Genomic DNA, 23431 nt, shown 5'->3' on the forward strand with positions numbered 1-23431 from the left:
AGAGAGAGAGAGAGAGAGAGAGAGAGAGAGAGAGAGAGAGAGAGAGAAATAAGGAAGGAAGAAGGAAAGGAAGAAAAGGAACAATTGTGATCAGAGGGTCTAAGAGAAGCAGACAGATGAGGGAAACTGACACTTATACCTATACAATGATAAGGAAGCCCTGGGAATGTTTTGGGGGATACAGGTTTACCACAGATCTGAAAGGATTCTGAGGTCCTGGAGACCAGATGTTCCAGGAGATGCTTGGTCCTCTGTAGACCCGATACTCCCTTGACTCCACCACATAGGTGATGATCCAGTTGTCCCTGCTTTGAGAAGAAGGAAGCAATATATCTGAACAATTTTCTATTGTTTCCAAGTTTTATCTCATCAAAATCTGTGTGTACCTCTCCCAGGAGATAAATTTTATTTTGCTGCAACATATGTAATAGATAATGCTTGCCAAATGTTCGAAACTTGGTTTAGCTTGAACTCGGAGGTCAAGCTGTACAATCGACTTCAAATGAGGGAATCGAATCATGATGGAATCATCATCACAAATCATTTCTAGCTCAGGACATTTTATAACAATGACCAGAATACACCCACCTGCTGCCTTTGCCTCACAGCCGTTGTGTGAGTATAGGTCAGACTCTGATGCTTGTTCCCCTCAAATCCACGATGTGGGGGCCATGTACGTGTGTGAAATCATTCATCCTGAAAGCAGCTGCTAACACTCAAGTGGTATGTAAATGTTGAATTCTCTATGCAGAGTCAAGAACGAGGCAGCAATAAACCATTTATTGACCCATCTGTAAGCCAATCAATAGTTCACACCTGCAGTTTGGTCTGTCATTCTAAGATGTCCTCTTCCTTAGTTATTTTAAAAGAACTCAATTCATTCACATTCCAAGGATTTTGGCAAGCTCTGAAAAAAATCTAGGCTAACCTAGGAAAGGGAAAAGAAAAAAAGAATAAGGGGTTAGTTGGGGTTAGATGGGGAGATATGCCTTGATAGAGGCCTCTCCAAGTTCAGGACTCTATACTAGAGTGGGCAAGAATAGTTAGGGTAGTAGGTTTCTGCCAAGCCCAGTATGGCCATGTAAGGGACAGTATGATGTGGTTTCCTCTCCCTGGAATGGAGCCAGCAGGGTGTGGGCCTTCATGAGTGTTGCTGTGAGCATATGGGTTGTTTGTATAATAATGTACAAATTTTCATATTCCTCCTTTGAAGAATATCCTCTCTGCCAAGTTTAATGACCTCATGATAATCAGAGACTTCACGAGTAAGTCTGGGTGTTGAGGCTGTGACTAATGTCTCAGCAAAATAGTATAATGCTGTGGCCTTTAGGACAGCCTTTAAAGCTGTGGAAAGAACTCTGAAAACATGAGTTCAAAAATATATAATTTCTATGCAAAACATAAGGATGCAATATGAATTGTATAAGGAACTTCACAGATCTACAGGGACAGAGGCAGCTACACTATGAGCTGGCTTGTGAGAACAATACAAAAAGATAGGCAGATACAAATGCAGAGAGATTCCTGAGTTCAAGGGCAACCTGGGACAGAGCTAATTTAGGTCTAGGCATGGTCAGAATGGTAATTCCAGGATTCCAGGGTACAGTCTGTTGTATTTTATAAAAAGGCCAAAGATGTGTCTTGTAGAGAGAGGTATGGTGATATGGGAGGTGTGCCTCAGTGGGCCCACCCTGAGGCATCCCTTCCCCTTGAGGTAAAAGCCATATGTTGGGTATAGTATAGAGTTTATTTAGGGACAAGAGAGTTGAGAAGGGAGTAGAGGCAGAGAAAGAGAGAGGACAGAGGAAGACAGAGAGAGAGAAAGAGAGAAAGAGAGAGAGGGAGAGAGAGGGAGAGAGAGAGAGAGAGGGAGGGAGGAGAGGGAGGGAGGAAGGGAAGGAGGGAGGGAGGGAGAGAGAGGGAGGGAGGGAGGGAGGGAGGGAGGGAGGGAGAGAGAGAGAGAGAGAGAGAGAGAGAGAGAGAGAGAGAGAGAGAGACAGGAGGGGCAGACTGAGGGACAAGGAGCCACACAGCCCCTTTTATAGTAATCCAGGCCTACCTGGCTGTTGGCTGTTGTTGCCAGGTAACTGTTGGACAGAGCCTAGAAAGAAATACCAACACACTTCCACCCGAATATCTCACTGTCTGTGCTTGTGCTTGCTGTCTCTTCCTAAGAGTCAAGGGGCTAGGGTCATAAAATGCTGATTGGTAGGATGGTCAAGAGGGATCCTGGAATATATAACTGAATTGAAAATTTCAAAAAACCTGGGTTTTTGGTCTGCATGAAACAAGCTAGCAGAAAGCAATAATACTTCTTTAGAATTTTTTTTGTAGCAAGAGCTGAACTGTTTGGAGATCTCAGGAGATCTTTCTTTCAGCTCTTCAAGATTTTTTTCTAACAGGATTTTTGATTTTGATCAGAAAATCCATGGAGAGTGAACACAGCTTTTTAAAAGTTTTTCATAGCTCGTTTAGAATTTTTTCTAATAGGATTTCTGACCAAGGTCAGAAATCTCAAGAATTTCTTAGAGAACTAACATAGCTCTTTTAGAATGTTTCCTAGCAGCTCTCTAGAAAAGGCTGTCTGTGGAGCGAATACAGCTGTTTTAGAAATTTTTTTTCTGGCTTTCTAATTTTGATTGGAAATCCCAAGAATTACTTTTAGAATTTTTCTAGCAGGATTTCTGACTTGGCCAGAAGATCCAGAAAAGAATTTTCAGCAGAGAAAGCTGAGAATAGGAAAAAAAAAAACCTATCAGGAGCAGAACTCACAGAGAGAGCAGTCTTAAAAGCTGTCTTGAGTAGAACACACACAGAGAGGGGGAGAGAGAGAGAGAGAGAGAGAGAGAGAGAGAGAGAGAGAGAGAGAGAGAAAGAGAGAGAGAGAGACTGAAAAGCTGTCTCAAGCAGACTAGGGAGCTGTCTAGGGACCTATCTCGAGCAGAACACAGCCTATCAGCTTGGACCCACAATTTGACTTAGAGTCACCACTCCCAGATACCCCTCTCTTGGGACCCCTCACCAAGCTGAGGCTGGTCCTTGGTAGGTTGCAGACACAACTGAGGGAGATTCTGACCATACTTATGCAGCAGAAGAATTTTCATAACATTATGATCAGGTGGTATAATTGAGGCAGATAGAAAAGGGAGCAGAAATCTACACCATTAAAGGGGGATCTTTGACTTTGAAAATGCTTGGCTTTATTGCATCGCAGGAGGCTCCGAGGCCATTGACAACATTAATTAGAAAGATAAATGTCTGGGCTGGAAAGGGAAGGAGGAGGAAAAGGAGAAAAATTTCTGGGAACTCATCTACATACAGAAGCTAAGAGCTCACTGATCTTAAGCTTAAGAATGGAAGGAGTCAGTTCCTCTGTCTGTGGGAGTTAGGAGGAGGACAGCGGGGACAGCAGAGAGAGGGAGAGCACAGGGAGCCTGAAATGCTGTTACTAGTAGAAAGAGACTGTATCTATCTATTTTCTAGGTTATAACTAAATACTCATGGCTAAATATTTTATAAAGAATAAAAATTTCTTTTTGGTTCTGTTTTTACATATTATTTATTTATTTATTTATTTTTATTTTATTTCTGAGGATAGAACTGCTAATCCAGTGCTCTACTGTCCAGGGACTGTGTCCCTGACCCTGGATCCTGGTTTTAGATTGGGCAGTCTCATTGAGTCAGCTACTTGTGGACAGCATCACATTGGCAGAAATGTGAATGAGCAAGATGATCACATGGCAAGATAGAAAACCAGAGGAGCTCAGGAGTTGGGTTTGCTCCTCTTGTAACAATCTAATCCTTTAGCACCTATGTGAGGTCCCAGGAGAACTCTATGCCCCTTCTGAAGTCAGAACCCCAATGATCTAACATCCTTTTCCCAAGTCTGACCTCTCAAAGGTTCCACCAACTCCAGTGACTGCTACACTCAGGATCATGCTTTACAACACATGAACCATTAGGGAACAAACACATCTAAACTACAGAAAAAGAGAATGTGTTTCTGTTGAGTAGTAGGTCTAATTCTGTCTTCTACCGATTATAAGGTATTTGTGGCTTAGAGCTAAGACAGGTAGAAAGTTCAGTTTTGATGTGAAGCAAGCTAGCTTTCCAATCCAGACTCATCTTTTGTAAAATGAACATTCAGGTCTGTTTTGAAGGCCTGTAAGGGCCCAAAAATCACTGAAGGAAGACCCCAGACTCAGATACTATGTAGGAGGAGCTAAGGTGGGAGGAGTAAGGAGAGAGAGGAGATGTAGGAGCAATGGAGAGCCACGCAGGTATGGGGAGCAGTCGTGGGTAATAACTTTTATTTAGGTTAGCTAATTGAGAAACAACTCTCTGTATGGGCATCTTGTTATTAATCATTACCAAACATATAAAGCCTTTGATTAATCTTTAAGCATTAGAGTCTCATTCTCTTACTGGGCCTGCATGGATGGTGGAATGGTCTGGGCAATGTCCAGCCTTGCAGAGACAGCATGGAAGATTGGCAGAGCTATCTCCCATGCTGACGTCTCATGGGTGGCAGGGCTTGTGTTTCTGGCTGGTCATTTCTAGCTGCTACACGCACGTGGCCTCTGGCCACAGAACATGGCGGCTGAGCTAAGCAGAGTCCCTGCAGCTTAGATAGTTGGATGAACCAGAGGCCAGTTTTAAATAATTACTACAACAATACTATGCAAAGATGAAGACTGTTTATTTTGCAGAAACAACAAACATGTGTGTATGTGGGGGAGTCAACCATTCTTCAAAGTTGTAACTCTGAACAAAGGCATGCAGGCCTTCTTAAAGAGAATTAGGAGTATTTTCCAAAATGGTTAGGTAATCTAAAATGTCATTGGTGGGTGCTAGGGGGTCATAGGGGTTAGCTTCTGACTGGCTTGTGCCAGGTGGTCAGTGGTCTGGATTTCTGTATCATGCAAGTTTATCTACAGGATGAGATAGGGCTGTCCAGCACAGGTAGCCCATCCTGAGGTAAGATATTTTCTCATTCTTGTGGTTATTCCCAGGCTGTTTTCTGAGAGGAGGTTTTATGACCTTCTTCCTAGATTTTATGGTCTGTTCCTGAAGTTGGTGCCTTTAGGTCTTCTTTTTGAAATCAGGTCTAGTCCTTAAATGGAGACGAATGGGGTTTAATGTCATCCTTTCAGGCCCAAGTCTATTTCTCACTTTGTTCCCAATTCAGCTTCGAGGGATTGATGAGTTCCAGTACCCAATCGGTTGATGCGATAGGTTCCTAAGTCATAGACGTGGACACTTTTATTTGAGTTTCTCAAAGACCTATGCTATTGTTATGAGTGCAACATCACAGAAAAGAGCACGGAGCCCAGAAAACTTTGGTAGTATGTTCATGGTTTATGTGTTGGTAACTGTAGATTGAATGTAGATCCTCAGAACGTCACAGAATTTTCTCTTAATGATATCATTACTCTATGTCACTCCACAAAACCCCTTCCCTGAGGTGTCAGCAGTTTGAGCTCAGGGATCCATTTAGCCTTGAGGTTTTGCATACAGATGCCCAACTTTTTACTGGCTTATTTTCTTCTTGTGGTGTCACTGGGGTCACATGTATGCTGTCACTACACATTCTTCCTGTCCCAGCCTTCTATGATCAGCAGGAGCGGCCAGGTAACTGTTCTCTTCAAATGCACAGGCTTCTCACAGCAGAATGAATCTGATGGCCACGGTTAGCTTTCTTTAGGTCGTTCATTATCAAGCAGCTGGCATTGAGACCTTTGAGGCCTAGAGTGCAGCAGATGAAACTTTATGATCACAACATATAGGGTGATTTGCCTGGGAATAGACGAGTTAGGATAGAAAAGATATTTGTCACTTAAAGCATTCACCCAGACTGTATGCATTCACTCATTCATCCACTTCAGTCAACTAGCTGACAATGGAGCACACTCTGCTCATCTTCTGCAAACTAGACCCTGTGCTGATTCTGACAGAAAAGAGGACTTGGGCAATGTAGTACAATGACAATAAGATGGTGTGAGCTAATATCTACTCAAGGATTCCTCGTACCCAGAATAAAATCATGCTGAGATCTCAGAGCTGTTTGTACATGCTCTGTTTGGATAAGAAGCTATACAGAGAAGGGAGTGACTGGTCCAGGGTCACACCACTTTGTAAATGAAGAGATGAGAGAGACGCTTATCTGTGCCTGAGAAGCTGACAAAATGTAGATTAAGACATTAGAAGACATTTATAAAGAGCAAGTACAGTTGTGGAGATGAAGGGAATGGAGATTGGTTAGCAACATACAGTCAGACACATGTAGATATTCTATAGGTCCTCGAGGATGACTGGAGTTTATAACAATTCATTGTGAACTTTATAGATAGCTACACAGGAATCTATAGGCTCCTAGTACAGCCTCTTCAAACAGCAAGTGATTAAGGAGTGGAAATACTGGTTTGCCTGATTTCATTTCTTCATGTTGTATATACACCCCAAGCCATCACGCCACACAGTTGTTTATTTAACAACTAAAAGGTAAGTAGGCGCTGTGGTGTTAGCTCAGGTGAGAAAGTGCTTGCCTTGACAGTGTGATCTCTCAGAACCCATGTCAAATAAATCTGGGTGTGAAACACACTTCTGAAATCCCAGCACTGCTTTGGTATAAATGGCTTCTGTCTCCCGGTAATGTTTCAGAGGATGAGAAGATTTGAGTTGCTTCCTGAGTTTACATGAGGGGGACCTTGGCATGGGGGATGAGTCCAGCCTGCCACACTTTGGTAATCTGGAGTGTGTAGCCTGCCAGGTTGGGGGCAGAACAACTATTTCCTGTCTCCTCTGAACAAGCAGAATCCATTACTGTGTCTGCCCACACAGGCCCCAGACGGCATAGCTGCTGAGGGGGCTGTAGATGACTCCTCGTGGATCCTCCGGCCCTGCACAAAAACATTTGGCACGCTATTTACTGGTTTGCCTGGCCTGAAAGGTGAAGGCCCAAGTACGTCCTTCTTGCAGAATCTCTCTTAATTAGTTGCTTAATGGCCACTGTTCTTTTCCTCCTAACCCTGCTGCACACAGGAGCCTCAATTTTCTGTGAAGCAGCAATATATTGAGCGCAGCCTCCCTCCATAGTAGGCGGACCCTCGCCATGCTTCAGAATCCCCGAGGAGGACCAGGCAGCCTCCCATTTGCACAGACTGACTGGGCGGCAGTGTGTGCAGATTGATTGCTAAGTACTCATTTGCCCACTGTGGGTCTCTGAAATTGCAGATGCGGAGGTGGGATGGCAGAACGTGGGTGGATGAGGGGTGGATTGGTGTGTGCTGTGTATGACAAGTGCCCCATTGTGTCTGCCTTTCAATGTGCTGTCCTGGAGCTAATGACACTTCTCAATTAAATTGCAGTTTTGCTCTCAGTAGCTCTGCCCTATTGTCCAGGCCACTTGACCTGTCAAGCCCAGAGGAGGGGGGTGTGGGAAAAGAATATTCCCACACTGCTCATGGGGTGAGAAGCCTGTTTGCATTCTGAGGGGTCCTCAACTTCTCCGAGCCTGTTCAGCCTATCTCCAGACAAAATCGTATGCAAATAAAACAAAGCTTTCCAGCTCTGGCTGTGCATAGTTCTCCAGTTCTCTATCTGTACCAAGGGTAACTGCCCATAGTAATGGCTTGCCTTGTGAGCCACTATCAAATGTGCTCATGTTTTTCTTTCTGAGAGACGACAGTTCCCAAGTGAAAGGACACTTCAGCGCCGATAAAACTTTCCTTCTATTGTTTGAGTTTTGTGTTTGTTTTCTGGCAAAGCCCACTGCTGCCTGAGCATTGTATGAAACGGAACATTTTCCATTTTTGTGTGGCGAGGCCAGCCTGGGTCTTCGGGGGGTTCTTACTAGCATTGCCTGAAGCAAATACCACAGCTCAATAGCAATTTAATATTGCAATCAGGGAGCAAACTGTGCAGTTTTGGCACATCGTGATAATTATTAACTACATCTATTAGTGTTCCAGTTCTGGTGACTAATATTTACAAAAGGTTTCCTGTGTAGGGAAGACCTTGCCCAGACACAAATGTCTTCGTTATTCCTAAGTGACTGTCATGGGCCCTTTGAGCCTGTGTTTGTGTTACTGTTCAAAGAGAAAGCATCAATCCTGAGAAATCAGACTGCAGAAGGCCTGGCTTCCAAATAACCAATTCTCAGGGCATAAAACTTTGCTGAGTTTTGGAGCATTTTGTGAGTTCAGGGGGAAAGTTTTCTTGGGGAAAAGTATTTAACAAGGAGAGGGAGACAGGGCAAGGGAGAGGGATACAGAGGGAGAGGATAAAAAGGCAATCCTGTTTAAAAGATACATTTAGGCAACACTGTAAGGATGCTTTCTTGCACATGCAAGCAGAGTAGTCTGTGTTCTCCTTGTGGGCTAATCAGGTACAGTGGGTGCTGGGGGTGGTTTCTGAAGGTAAAATACACTGCCATGCCCAAGCCCTACTCTTCCATAAAGAGATCAGTGAGGCAGTCATACAAGCCATTGGAACAGTTCACCAAAAACAGGTGCTTTCTATAGGCTTTATGATTCTACCACAGTGCAAATGGTATCCCCAGATACCATTGTGGAACCCTCAGAATGGTGTGTCCTGCAATCTTCTTCAATGGCTGTGCTTAATAAATAGTGCTTATTAGAAATGGTACTGGAGGTGAGAAAAGCAATTTGAGCTCATGTTTCTGAATATTTCTCAACCTTAAATAAAATACTATTCAGTGAAAGCTCTATTCTTGTTATTAGCTGACAATGCAGCTTTACTTAATTTGCTTTTATTTTATGGCACGTGTGTGTTCATACTTGCTCATTTGTGCACATGCATACATATCTGCCCTTGGCATGCTTTTCTGCTAAATGTTTGGCCTGCATATATCTGAAAGGTAAAGAAGTTGGTATTTTTTTAAGCTTTAAAATTAAAATTAAAAAGTAACTGAAGACCTAAATACAAAAGGAGCTTCTGGGTTAAATCTGTCTCTATTCTGAACGACTTCAGACTGCTGGACCAAAGGCTGTTCTGTAGGGAGAGAGACTCTGGATTGTGTTAACAGGGAAAAAAGGCTTTGGGGTTCTTCCAAAGTAATAAGGCTTAGATTTGATAGAGGGAGACCCCCTGAAGATTTCATATACAAACAGGAGATAATCAAAAGGACCAAAGGCATTGGTAATTGATAAACCCTCTATTAAAAACAACTTTGAAACTGATCAGAACAGTCAGAACTTCAGCTATACACAGCCAATAGATCTTGTTGGCTACAAAGTCCTCAAGATTCATCATGGCATCGTTTCATATGTCATGAATGGAGATTTGTATGTTCAAACTAACTTTAAAGAAAGGCAGTTGTCCTTTACCTGCTCAAACTAAGAGCAGAAAATCATCCTTAATAGATCTGTGCCCCCCTGCACATGCTATACAGATGTCTTTATAGAACTATGTGTATTGCTTGTAAGTTTTATATATTACACAATGAAACATCAAGAGGGCAGCCCTGACAGGATTCACCCTTGAGGATGCTGAGACGCACAAACCTGTTGTTCCAGCTCCCTGACTGATCCTGCCTCAAACTGATGCTGTTTCTAGAGACGTGGTTCTAGAACAACTTCAAAAAGGACTGCTGATCCCAAATTGTAATGGGTAGCATTTAAATCTCCAACCCAAATATGACCAGTCAATGAAAACACACCTCAGTAATTATGAATATATTTTGTAAGCCTAGATTGGGCAGATACCCTTACACTACTCTGTTTCCCAGCTATGAGACCCTTAGAACCTGAGGGTTTTCCAGACCCTACATTTGTACTTCTACCTCCTGCTTCCCAGTCGTTCTCCCCTTCATCCATCGTCTTCCTCCTCCATTGTCTTCCTCCAGTCCTTTCCTCTCCTCTCTTCCACCAACCTTTATTTCTCCACCTTCCCTTCTTCTGCCCAGTCACTGGCTCCAGCCTTTGTTGTACAAATTAAGATGGGCAGAAGGTTCACTAGAATTCACCTGTGTAATGACTCACACCTCCTCTGCAGCCTTTCACAGGAAAGGGGAATTAGTATCAAAATACAAGGCCGGGGCTATCCACAACACCAAATGACATTGGTTCATCCAATCTTTCAGACTGTTCCAGTCGGGACTTCAAATAAGAACTGAACTTTCTCTACACATAGAGATTTGAAGACAATAATGCCAGCTGGTTTTCTTTTGACTTATCCATTTTTCAAATTTCCTTTTGGGCCACAAACAAAAATAATTTACCCCAACTTATAAGAAGCAATTTTGAAAAGAGCATCATCCCAATTCCTTAAGTTGGGATGGGTAGTTTGGTTATTTTATGAATTATATATATGTTGTCATTTTTAGGCATGATTCACAAATAATTATAATTTTGGACAGGGAGGAAAGCAAGTAGAGAGCTTAAACTCTCTACTTTTTGCCTATTCTCTATCCTTTCATTATTAGGTAGAGGGAAGGGGGTTGAAAAGAAAAAATGGGGGTATAGTAATATGATAAATAAAGACAAATAGGAATGGGTTATTAAATCTACTCTTAAACAAATGCATTTTATAACTATAATTTTACATTGCTAGAGATCTTCATATTTTGATGCAGAATTAGTTATATTTTCTTACATTGGTACAGAATTTTGTATCTTGATACACGTTTAAGGTTTTCATTGGTGTAAATCTTTGTATATTGATACAAAATTTAAGATTAATTTTGTTACAATATGATATATATATATGTTTCAACTCTTATATAGGTATTATGCCTATACAACTCATTTAAGAATACAAGGCTTACTCCCACCCCTTTTAATAGCTGCTATTACAAACTGTTTAGTATAATTAAGTAATGCAAGTCAATAGCAAGATAGTCAAGTCCATGGTTGTATTAGATACTAATTTAGCTAATTACAATAAAATGTTTTCTAAGTTATTCAAATAGTAAATAGCTGAAAATAAACAATGTTTAACAATTCAGATATGCTATGAATAGATAGATGGTCTTCAAAAGTGTCAGAGATACACAGAATATGGCATTTAAAATAATTTCATTTTTAAAAGATCTTTTGACTATGAGATATATTTGCTCTTGACAGTTCCCCCATTCCACTTTGAGGAGGATGATGAGCACCAATAACTTTCAAAAGGAATTGCTTCAATCGTGGCAAGCTAGCCACTGGCAGGTAGGAAGCCCTAACTTTATACAGAATGCTGTCCAAAAAGGAAAAACAGACACAAGATATTGATTGCTAAAGTCCACCAAGTCAGGGTAAGCCATTCCTTCATAATGCTTGCTTCACTTAAGGTGACAGATGTTCTGGGCCAGAAAGATGAAGATAGATGCTCCAATGTTATAAGGAATATTGGGGCATGCCTAGGTCACAAGTTTCTCTGTCATTTCTATGATTTTTGGAAGCATACTCAAATAATATTTATTTCTTCTCAGACCTCTGATGGAGTTGAAGACTAGATAGTTATAGTCCCACAATTAAACTTAAGTTGCTTATAATTTAAGAAGATGTTCTAAGTCTAAAAAGGAGGTTTTTAGAATGGTAATACAGTTAAGATAAAAATAATTTAGATACAAAATTCTAACTCACCAAGATAGGATAGATGATAAGATAGTTTATCTAAATTGTCAAATACAAACTGGACTTTTGAATATCATTCAAACTTAATAATTTTCATAAGTGTTACAAAGTAGTTCCTACTATATATTATTTGTTACTATAAGAGAAAGATCTGATTTAATAGGGCAAAAAGGCAAACTTAGTGTGTTGGCCTGATGCTGCTTGTATTCCAAATGCAATGATGCTAATACTGGTTCCTCAAGAGGTGGTTGCTCCCGAGTAGGCCACCTCAAACTCAAGTGATGCCATGTGAACCTTCTCCCCAATTTAAATGCTCAATAAAAGGCTAGAGTCTATGATTATGCAGTGGAGGGAAAAGTGGAACTGGAGGCTCAAGGAAGAGTTTCAGGTAGGGAGAGAGAGAAGAAGAAGGTAGAGAGAGAGGAAGAAAACACTATGGGTTATGAGTCAGGAAAGCATCCCATAGGGCTGGCCAATCAGAGTTAAGAACAGTCCAGATGAAACATAAGTAATATCTCAGTGTTATCAATAGGAAACAGATTTTAATAGCATAGAGGGTAGATATATGCCCAGCCCTAGTGCTAATAAAGTCGTATTATAAATATAAAGATTGTGTCTGTCTTTTATCCAGGAACTGAATGATCAAAGGCAGTATAGGAATCCCTGGATAGAGATTAAATATTTTCTACAACAAACTAGGCATGGGGTACATTTTGTCATCCCAGCACTCAATAAATGGGGTAGGACGAGGACTGGAAGTTCAGGATCATCCTGGGCTAGATATCATGTTTGAAGCCATCATGACACACACATTTGAGATTCTGGATGTTCTGCAAGTCCCATTTCACTCAGAGAATATTTGGAATGGTGTTTGACATCAAGGTGAATGTTCTGTAGCTACAAGGGAGGGTCTTTGCCCATTTGAAGAGCAGATGACTGTTAGTCCTTCACTCTCTTCAGTTAAAATCTTCCTGTATGAAGTGAACCCATCATCAGTCACTGATAGGAAACAGTATCTTTTCATTTTTCCTCATTTGTATTATTTACTTTTGTCATTGATGTGTTAAAATACCCAATATAAGCAGCCTAAGGCAGGAGGGGCTCACCATTTAGGGGATAGTCTACTATGCTGGGCGAGTATGGTAGCAGAAGGAGGGCCAGTCACAGTGCACCAGCAGTTAGGAAGCCAACCTCCCTCTTCTTCTGAAGACTTGGATGTTGCTCATGGGATGGTACAGCCTTCATTTAAAGTGAGTCTTCTCTTCTCAGTTCTCTGGAAATACTCTCAAAGATGTGCTCAGGGGTGTGTCTCCTAGGTGGTCCCAGGTCCCCTTAAACTGGTATTGATCAAGATTCATCATCATAATGCAGGTGGCTTCAAATTCATGGCTCTTTGCCTCAGCTTCCCAAGTGCTAGGGTTGTGGGCATATATTACCACATTTGGGGGGGTACACAGGGCTGAGGTGGGGGATAGGGTGGCCGTAGGGCCTTCAAGCCACAGTGGTTGCTTAGTTGCCCAGTCTCCTTCTCTTCTGTGTTGTTCATCAGCTCATTGTGCCCAAATAGACAGGGGTCCTGAACGAGCACTGTGTTCAGCCTGGAAAGGGGTGTACTATAAGCCTTCCATCATGACATTGGCCAGAATCCCTTCATATGATGCTGACTGAACTGTAAGGAATGCTGGGAAATGCAGTTTACCAGAAAGCCTGAAAGCAGAGGAGTGAATTTGGATGCATGGTGCTGTCTCTGCCACAGATATGAAAGCAGAGCAAAATAGCAACATTTTTTCTTTCTTTCTTTAATATTTTTGCAATGTCCTCCTTGCTTCCTGTCCACAGGGAAAGGTAATCTCCACTATAAACTGTTGTCTGAAATAAGGCCACATTATACTGGGAGGCTAGAAGGCTGAAGCGACAATGGAGTTCAGATACTTGGAGAAATTTAATATGTTGGAGTCTGCAGGACCTGATAGATTGCACTGTAGGATACTGAATGAATCTTCGACTGTCATCTTGGGACTATTAGCTAGGAGAACCAAATCACAGAGAATCAGAAATACCCCTAAGGAGAGCAACAGGGTAAGGGAGGTGTCCATTTTTGAAAGAAGGAGTAGATGGCTCTGGAAGTTTCAGACCCGTGAGCTTAACATTGATACCTGGGAACATACTAGAATAAATTGTTAATTAATAAGATAACACCTGACAGTCTTGAGTTTACACTGATGAGTGCAAGACCATTGAGGTGTCTTTCCTTGCAGACAGATACTCAGCTGTTTCTGAACCTTAGGATTGCCTTTGCAACTTTGTTGAAAATCAATCATCCCTGAGGTGTCACAGCTCTCCATACCCAAATCCCTCTGGGAGAGAGTTGGTCTTCCAGGAATGCTGACACACCTGTGAGCACAGGTAATATCATAACTTCTGATACCTGGCCCAAGAGGGACCCACCAGGAGCCCTCAAGACACAGGAACCAAGGAGCAGCCTGGGACAGGATCCTTCTGGTTTCCATCTGCACCCTAGAGCTGACCCTATGCCACAGCTCTCCATAACCAAACCAGTCTTCTAGGAGTGCTGACACACAGGCTTACAGGAGGGACAAGGCACAGTCAGAGACAGAAACACCAGAGATAACCAGATGGCAAAAGGCAAATGCAAGAACATAAGCAACAGAAACCCAGGCTAATTGACATCATCAGAACCCTGTTACCTCACCATAGCAAGGCCTGGATACCCAAAAATACTGAAAAAACAAGACTCTGATTTAAATCACATCTCATGATGATGATAGAGGACTTTAAGACAGACATATATAACTCCCTTAAAGAAATGCAGGAGAATACAGGTAAACAGGTAGAAGCACTTAAAGAGGAAATACAAAAATCCCTTAAAGAGTTACAAGAAACCACAACCAAACAGGTGAAAGAATTTTAAAAAACCATTGAGGGTCTAAAAATGGAAATAGAAACAATAAAGAAATCATAAAGGGGAACAACCTTGGAGATAGAAAACCTAGGCAAGAGATCAGGAGTCATAGACAAAAGTATCACCAACAGAATACAAGAGATAGAAGAGAGAATCTCAAATGCAGAAGATACGGTGGAAAATATTGACACAGTTGTCAAAGAAAATGCAAAATGCAAAAAACTCCTAACTCAAAACATCCAGGAAACCCAGGACACAATGAGAAGACCAAACCTAAGGATAATAGGTATAGATGAGAATGAAGATTCCCAACTTAAAGGGCCAATAAATCTCTTCAACAAAATTATAGAAGAAAACTTCCCTAACCTAAAGAAAGAGATGCCTATAAACACACAAGAAGCCTTCAGAACTCCAAATATATTGGACCAGAAGAGAAATTCCTCCCATCACATAATAGTCAAAACACCAAATGCACAAAACAAAGAAAGAATATTAAAAGCAGTAAGGGGAAAAGTCAAGTAACATATAAAGGCAGAGCTATCAAAAATTATGCCAGACTTCTCACCAGAGACTGTTAAAAGCCAGAAGATCCTGGACAGATGTCATACAGACTCTAAGAGAGCACAAATGTCAACCTAGGCTACCCAGTAAAACTCGCAATTAACATGCATGGAGAAACCAAGATATTCCATGACAAAAACAAATTTACACAATATCTTTTTACAGACCCAGCCCTACAAAGGATAATAAATGAAAAACTCCAACACAAGGAGGGAAACTACACTCTACACAAAACAAGAAAGTAGTGTTCTTTCAACAAATCCAAAAGAAGATAGCCACACAATAGTTTCACCTCTAAGAACAAAAATAACAGGAAGCAACAATCACTTTTCCTTAATATCTCTTAACATCAATGTATTCAATTCCCCAATAAAAAGACATAGATTAACAGACTGGATAAGTAAATAGGACCCAGCGTTTTGCTGCATACAGGAAACACACTTCAGTAACAAAGACGGACACTGTCTCAGAGCAAAAGGCTGGAAAAAAATTACAAGCAAATGGTCTCAAGAAACAAGCTGGAGTAATCATTCTAATATTGAGTAAAATCAACTTTCAACCGTAAGCTATCAAAAAAGAGAAAGAAGGATACTTTATACTCATCAAAGGAAAAATCTACCAAGAAGAATTCTCAATTCTGAACCATTCAAATGCAAGGGCACCCACATTCATAAAAGAAACTTTACTAAAACTCAAATCACACATTGCACCTCATACAATAATAGTGGGAGGTTTCAACACCCCACTCTTGTCAGTGAACAGATCACGTAAACAGAAACTAAACAGAGACACAGTGAAACTAATGGAATTTATGAACCAACTGGATTTAACAGATATCTCCAGAATATTTTATCCTAAAACAAAAGAATATACCTTCTTCTCAGCACCTCATGGTACCTTCTCCAAAATTGACCATATAATTGGTCACAAAACAAGACTCAACAGATACAAGAAGACTGAAATAATCCCTTGCATCTTATCAGATCACCACGGACTAAGACTGGTCTTCAATAACAACAAAAACAATAGAAAGCCCACATACACATGGAAGCTGACCAACTCTCTACTCAATGATAACTTGGTCAAGGAAGAAATAAAGAAAGAAATGAAAGACTTTTTAGAATTTAATGAAAATGAAGGGACAACATACCCAAACTTATGAGACATAATGAAATCAGTTCTAAGAGGAAAATTCATAGCTCTGGGTGCCTCCAAAAACTGGAGAGAGCATACATTATCAGCTTGACAGCACACCTGAAAGCTCTAGAACAAAAAGAAACAAATACACCCAAGAAGAGTAGGTGGCAGGAAATGAAACTCAGGGCTGAAATCTACCAAGTAGACACAAAAAGAACTATGCAAAGAATCAACAAAACCATGAACTGGTTCTTTGAGAAAATCAACAAGATAGATAAACCCTTAGCCAGACTAACCAGAGAGCACAGAGACATTATCCAAATTAACAAAATCAGAAATGAAAAAGGAGATATAACAACGGAAACTCAGGAAATTTAAAAAAAAATCAGATCCTACTACAAAAGCCTATATTCAACAAAACTGGAAAATCTGGATGAAATTTTCTAGACAAATACCAGGTACTAAAGTTAAACCAGGATAAGATAAATCATCTAAACAGTCCCATAACCCCTAAAGAAATAGAAGCAGTCATTAAAAGTCTCCCAACCAAAAAAATCCCAGGACCAGATGGATTTAGTGAAGAACTCTATCAGACCTTCAAAGAAGACCTAATACCAACACTCTTCAAACTATTTCACATAATAGAATCAGAAGAAACACTACCCAATTCATTCTATGAAGCCACTGTTATGCTGATACCAAAACCACACAAAGACCCAACAAAGAAATAATGCCCAAAATATGTAAATTCTAATTGGTAACCAGTGAATCTTCATAAGCATATGAAAGTACCAGGTCAATTTAATGTCCTCCCATGACTGTTGTAGGTCATGCAAATGAGCAGAAAGGGCCAATGCCAACCATCTTAATTTTAGTAAAGACTTGGACATTTCTAGCAATATCTTAGGTTGGACATGGAGATGGGGTGGGAGTATGCACCTCAGGATCTGCATCAATGGCTGGACATCAATTAGAGGGAGGGCACATATTGATACTGTCTGGAGGTATTGGGGTCAGGCTGTAGACTGCTCAATACTTATATTGATAGTCTTGATGAAGGAATGAAGACTGAGTTCATGAAGTTTGAGCTCATACTAAATGTTGCAAGTTCTCTACTGCTTTATAAGACAAAAATAAAACTCAAAATGGCTTTGGCTCATTGAGAAAACAAATCTACAAAACTGAAATAAAATTCTGAGGAGGGTAAGCATAAAGTGGTCCAGGTACCCCTGCAGCTCAGAACAGTGCCTTGGGCACATGTGGAGAGTCTCTTCAATGCTGTCCACGTGCTCCTGCTATGAGAAGGAGTGTAATCAGGGGAGAAAGTTTCTCCTGGACCAGCACACAAGGCCGTGTCTGCAACTCTAAGGAAAGGCATCACTAAATGTGAAGAAACAAGTCCTTTGACAAAACATTAAAGAAGCAGAGCTGTTTCCTTAATGAGAAGAAAGAAAAAGGAATGATTTCATGAGTGCGCCAATTTTAGCATAGGTTTAACATAAGGGATAATAATTTCTTCTTTATATGAAGGAAGGACTTTCAGTTAGATGTGAGGAAAAACTTAATCTTTCTAACTGCTGTCATACTTGTTCAATGTGGGACTTTCTAGTCTACAGCAATTCTCTAAAAGTAGGATTTCCTCAGATCTCTAATTTGCCATACAGTATATAGATGACAAGTATTGAGTGTCAAGGATATAAAAAATTAGTTCAGAACTTGAGGGGTAAACACTCCAGATCTTAAACAACAGGAGCAACTGGACTGACCAGATGGCTCAGCAGGAGAAAGAGAACACTAAAAAGCCTGGAGACTCAAATTTGGTCTCTGAAACCTGACCTCTACACATGTGCCTGTCCACCTGCCACCAAATAAATATAAAAGTGAAATGATTTCTTCTAGTGCCAGCCAATGTCTGCCTTTCCCCATCTCCCAGGGTATCCAGGCTGTTGCACACTGGGCTGGACTGGAGGGAGAGAATGATATCCAGGCAGGTGGATAGTGGTGAGTGTACAGGCAAAGAGTACACATCTGGGAACAGCTTCGGAGCACTGATTCTGTCTATTAGTGGAGACAAGAGCTACTTACACCTTTGTGGGTGAGTAGGGCTACTGGGTGAGTGTACATCATTGGCCAGGGCCAGGGTGCTGGGGATGCCTCATTAGCATGAGGAGGAATTCCAGGTGCTATTGGTCAGGACCTTATAAGGGGAAAGTAAGTTTAACCTGGCTACAGGCTACATGACCTCTTCGGGTAAAGCAAAGGTAGGGCACAGGGTTATGTCTGCCAGCACATGCAGGCCCCGGGCAGGGTGAGTAGGGAAGCAGTATTCCTATTCCTGCTGGTCTCAGGATGAGATTTCAGGGGTTTGGACATGCCTTGACCCCATTCTTGATCCAGATCTGTTCCTCCTAGTCCCACAGCTCCCTGGCCACATATTCTAGAAGATCAAATGATTTTTTTTATCAACAATGATTTTGTGATTATTTATTATCATTATTTTATATGGTTTAGGCGTATGAATCAAGATAATTTAATGATATATTCTCTTTATAGTCTATAGGCTTAGCTTTGGCTCAGTAACACCCATGGTTAGACTGTCCATGGTGAGGGAGGGGAGGAGAGAAGATACTGATTTCAAGCTACTTACTTCCTACCCAACTGCACATCCTTCACACAGAACAAAAGTAAGAAAAAAGATACTGATTTCTTTCTCAGTTTTAAAGGCAATATTTTACACTTCAGCTATTTGCTTCTACCTCTGTTGTTCTAGAACCTGTGATCCAGACCATATATGCCACAACTGGGGGGCTCACAGTATTTCCTTTCTGGATTCACCTTATGTCTTGTGACACTGCAGGGTGGGCATGGTGGGCAGGGTGGGCAGGGTGGGCAGGGTGGGCTAGGCAGGCTCCCGTGGTCATTGCTGTGAGGTTATTCCTGGCAGTATTAGCTGGGATTCTAGACAGTTTCACCTCTCATTGAAGCTTTTTATTTATAGATTATTGAATAATTATGGTACTTCTTTGCGTAACAAGCAACATTTAATGCTTAAGTGCAGCTACAAGTTTTACTTATAAGGATTCTCGAATTATATCTAAAGGGAGTCCAGCAGTGGAATGACTCTGGGACAGTCAGTCTAGATGGATGCCTTGAGTATTTCTGTTGTGATCAGTAACGTCTTTTTTTCTAGCTTTCTGGTAAGAAACTTGGTCTGAATGTACATTGAGCTATATATCAAATTGGTGATTTAAAACCTTTCAAGGGGTGGTGGTAAGAATGCTCTGTAGCCAAAATGAATTTTCCAGGGTCTGTAGGCATATACACTAGTTAACACAAACTCTCATGGGATTCTGAGAGAGTCAAGCAAGGTATATTATCTAATCAAAATGGATGGTACAATTGGTGATATCTGCAATAGGACATCTGCTCCTAGAGCTTCAAACATGTAGGCAGCTGAGGAGCTAATCACTTGAAAGCCCCTGTGTGGTAAACCAACAGGGTACGCCAACCCACATAGAAGAGCAGGCAAGTCCTAAGAGAATGGATTCTGGCAAAAGGTTTGGCAGTTTCAAGTTCTGTATATGTAAAACTATTTTATTTTTATAAATTAATTTGATTAGATTTAGATCTCACTAAGTTGGTAGGGAAGTTAATTATTTAGGGCTCCTTTTTTTCCTCTAGAGCCTTAAGAAGATGCTAGAATATTGATAATGAGAATCCTAGGCTGACTCCATGACAGGCTTCAAACTGGCAGTCCAGGAGACTAGGCCTGAGAACTGGGCAAGTCCAGGCAAGCCCAGACAAGTCAGTTACTGGAAAAAAACCCAGGCTCCAGCTTCAACACCCCATTGATGGTTCACCTACTCTGGGATTCCTCAGCAAAAGTTTCTAGCCCCCCACACCTTAGTAATGGTTCTGGAATACTGGAATTTCCCTAATATGCTTTAAATTGGACCTGTAAGCTCACTTGCTTGTCTTTCTTGGTAATTGTAGACCCCAGCATGCTGGACTTCTGCAGAATAAAATACTCTTTGTATTTACATGATACTTGGGACCAAGGTATCATTTTTTTTTTGTGAATCATGGAACCTTACAATAAAATTTCAAGATATTGGCAAACTGGTAGATGTTGGTCAAAAGTACTCCAGGCTAGCTGTTGAGATGTTCACTTTCCAATCTGTGCCTGGATAGACAGGTAGGGAACAATAGAGTTTGTTTTCTGTGCCCATGGGAGGTTGGCAAAAGGACTTAACATAGCACCATGACCCAAACAAAGCAGACATCATGGTAATTTGATAATTATTAAACCAGTTTGATAATTGCATGACTGAGTCTGATGAGTGAACAGGAGTTGAATTTGGGGACAAAGTTATGCTCAGTGGTCATGCCTGGGCCTGTAGCTGGTCTGGTAAGATTGAGTATGCTCAGTATAGGCTAAGATGATTGACAGGAACTAGCTTAGGTTGGAACTGTCTGGAAATGAGGGACATGAAAAGCCTGACTCTGGACAGCTGGGAAGACAGAGATCTGGAGCATCCCTGTAGACATCAGGAAAAGACTATACAGACAGAGAAAGCTTGGTTGTCCATCACATGACGAATGTGTATTTACCTTGAACTCTACTTAAGACAAAAGCATGTGTCTACCTACCTCAGACTTCATTATTTTATTTTAGTCCTTTCTTCTAACTAACTGAAAGATTTTACCTAGAAACCGTTAAAAAAAAAAAACAGGTATAAAATTTCTGTCTTCAGGAAACATTTTTTTGAGATTATAATTATACTTCTATCTCCCCTTTCCTCCCTTCAAACTTTTTCCCACTCTTCTTCAAATTCATGTCCTCTTTTATCTAATTGTTATATCACACACACACACACACAGACACAGACACACACACACACACACACACACACACACACACTCAGCCCATATAATGTTGCTTATATGTATGCTTTCAGGGCAGGTCATTTGGTACTGGATAGCTAATTGGCATGCTCTTCCCTAGGAAGATCACCAGGAGAAGGCTTTGATAATAAGGACATTAGTGTGAAGAGACACTGCCAACAGTGGCACACTGCAGAATGATGGCATCTGTCTGTAAGCACCTTAGTCATGGCTGTGCACCAGTACAGATTACTACCATGTGCATCATTATGGTGCTCAAACTAGAAGATCAAAGCCAAGTGGTTAAAAACAATGCATTTCCTCATCTACCAATCACTCAAGGAACCAAATCAAGGCACAGACACACAGAAACGTCTTCCATGTCTAGTAGACACTGCAGCCAGTCTTCCTAATTTCCAATTCCTGCCATGTCCCCAGTCTTCAGGTACTTCCTCCGCACCTCCCAGCTAATACTGTGCAACGACTTCCGACTTTGCCTTGCTTTTTTCTTATTTACTCACTTCCCCTTGCTCCTCTACTTTAAACAAGAACAATTCCACCTGGAGTGATGTTTACACTTTTATCTCCACTCTGAAGATGGTGAAATGGTGGCTGAGAGCTTTGGCGATGCCCCTGTCTGTGGAAGGGTAAGAAGCAAGTGTGCCTGGGATTTATTTTCATCCTTAGATGCCCAGATTATATAATATTCAGAGCAATGTCCTCTGGAAAGTGTCTCTCCTGGAGGCTTCTGGCTCTCTCAGTGCATTTAAACCATGCTTCTCTGCTTTAAAAAATGATTTTAAAATCCCTCTTCAATCAGTAAGTATTCCCAAAGAAATTTTGTTTCCATTCAAATAAAGTGGGGTGAGAAACTTAAGGGTGGCTTTGCTAGGGGTTCTGGATGCTTGAAGGTAGCAGAGGAGATACACTTTCAGGCAACAGGAGAGATGAATGGGGGACTTCGTATCCTATTGGTGAATATAAAATGTGTTACTGTAATATATTCCTCCAAGCTAATGTCTCCATTCTCAGCCAGAGCTGTTTCCAAAGGGATTTGGCTCCTGCCCACCTCTGGCTACCAGTGTTTTCATAACAACAATAGCTGTAACTCCAGTAGCTGCATTTAAACTCTGCTGCAAACTGGAGGGTGAGGCCCTTTTCTCAGGGCTTTACATGGTTTTATATGTGTGCGTGTTTGTGTGTTCATGTGTGTTTGTATGTGCAGGCTACATGCATATGTGCAGGTTTATGGAAGGTAGTCTCAGGTGTTGCCCCTCAGATGTCCCCTAGTTTGTTTTTTGTGACAAGGTCTTTCTTACTAGCTTAGAGCTCACCACGTAGGCTAAGATGACTGGCCATGGAGCCACATGGATCTGGTCCTCTAAGGCTGGGATTGTATGATTGTTGCCAAGGCAATTCTCAGGCTCAAACTCAGCTCCTAAGGCTTCTGAGGTAAGTGCTTTAGCGACTGAGCCACTTCCCCAGTTCTTTACAATTCCTAAATTTAAAGCATGTATTTTCGGTTTGTTCTTCTCAGAGAACTGTAGGTTCTTACTGCGCATCAATCTACTTTGCATGTTTTAATTCATATAAAATCAATAACCTTCTGGCATAGCTAATATCATCCTCAATTTCAGAGCTGAAGCTGAGACACTCAAATGCTGAGTCATTTCTAAGGATGCCGAGGTGCCTGAAAACTCAGGCAGCTGGCTCTGGACTTTTCTCTGTAGGGTGCCTGGTGTCCGCTTGCTACTTTGAAAACCTCCTAAACCCCCCCCCCTTCCTATTTAATCCGTGCTTCCTACTGAGTTTTCTGCTACAGTCTTTTCTTACAATATTCTTTTCTTCTCATGCAAATGACCACAAAGCTATCTCTACTACTTCCCCTAGTGTCTGTGGTCTCCTCACTTCATTCTCAGGGCGCAATTCTGCTTTCTGAGCTAGTGCTCTCAAGTATCCTTTTTCTCTCAACGACATTTATAAATGATTTTGATATTAGCCCACTCTACATTACTGTAACAAAATATCCAAGGCTGATTGTTAGTATTCTGTCTAAACTCCACCGCCACAGTTACTTGGCAACAGCCAGGCATGCTCCTCCCCACAGTTACCTGGCAACAGCCAGGTAGGCCTGCCCACTATAAAAGGGGCAGCCTGCCCCCTCCTCACTCTCTTGATCCCTGACCCCTCACCTGCAGGTTCTCTCTGCCCCTTGCCCCCCTTCCCTTCCCCTCTCTCCACGTGGTTATGGTTGGCCTCTACTCCTCTACTCCTCTACCTCTCCTCTCTGTGCTCCCTCCCTCTCTCTCTCTCTCTCTCTCTCTCTCTCTCTCTCTCTCTCTCTCTC

Source organism: Grammomys surdaster, unplaced genomic scaffold (assembly GCF_004785775.1).
Source record: "Grammomys surdaster isolate TR1022 unplaced genomic scaffold, NIH_TR_1.0 126298, whole genome shotgun sequence".
Classification (NCBI taxonomy): domain Eukaryota; kingdom Metazoa; phylum Chordata; class Mammalia; order Rodentia; family Muridae; genus Grammomys; species Grammomys surdaster.